Below are 676 nucleotides of genomic sequence, written 5' to 3'. Positions count from 1 at the left end.
GGCCGGAGCGATGATTCAAAAACATGAAAACCCATTAGAAACGAGGCATTCATTGCATCCAGTGGGGACATAATTATGGATTATAATGACTTATACTGTCTTTTTACGCGTTGCATTGCATCGTGCCGCGTAAACATAAAACCATGTCTGCATTTGTGATCGGAGAAATGACAAACAACAAGCTCTATTCGCTTTAAATATATAAAATATAAAAACTCTTTAAATATAAAAGACGTACTTACAATCTTTGAGTCAGAACAGCCGGCATTGTAGTCTACCATCCCAGTATCAGTAAACAGTCCTCCATAAAATGTGCTGCACATATCCGAATATTTGGGTTGGAGTGTTCTGGAACAGTGTTGTAAATACAACTTAACCACTGATTTCTAGTCGTGTCCATTTTTGGAAGGCCAAACAAAGTAGTTTCACTTTCACACCGAAACAGCGTCACACACGGCGACCTAGAGTGAGCAGAGGCCGGCGGCTAGAGTGAGGAACGGCGGGAGGGTTCGAAAGAGCAGAGGCGCGTGTCCATTTTTGGAAGGCCAAACAAAGTAGTTTCACTTTCACACCGAAACAGCGTCACACACGGCGACCTAGAGTGAGCAGAGGCCGGCGGCTAGAGTGAGGAACGGCGGGAGGGGTCGAACGAGCAGAGGGGCGGGCGTGAGAAAGG

This window comes from Sinocyclocheilus grahami, unplaced genomic scaffold, assembly GCF_001515645.1.
Source record: "Sinocyclocheilus grahami isolate Dianchi unplaced genomic scaffold, SAMN03320097.WGS_v1.1 scaffold15.1, whole genome shotgun sequence".
NCBI classification, from domain to species: domain Eukaryota; kingdom Metazoa; phylum Chordata; class Actinopteri; order Cypriniformes; family Cyprinidae; genus Sinocyclocheilus; species Sinocyclocheilus grahami.
The sequence above is the reverse complement of the archived record's forward strand: the minus strand, read 5'-3'. Positions refer to the sequence as shown.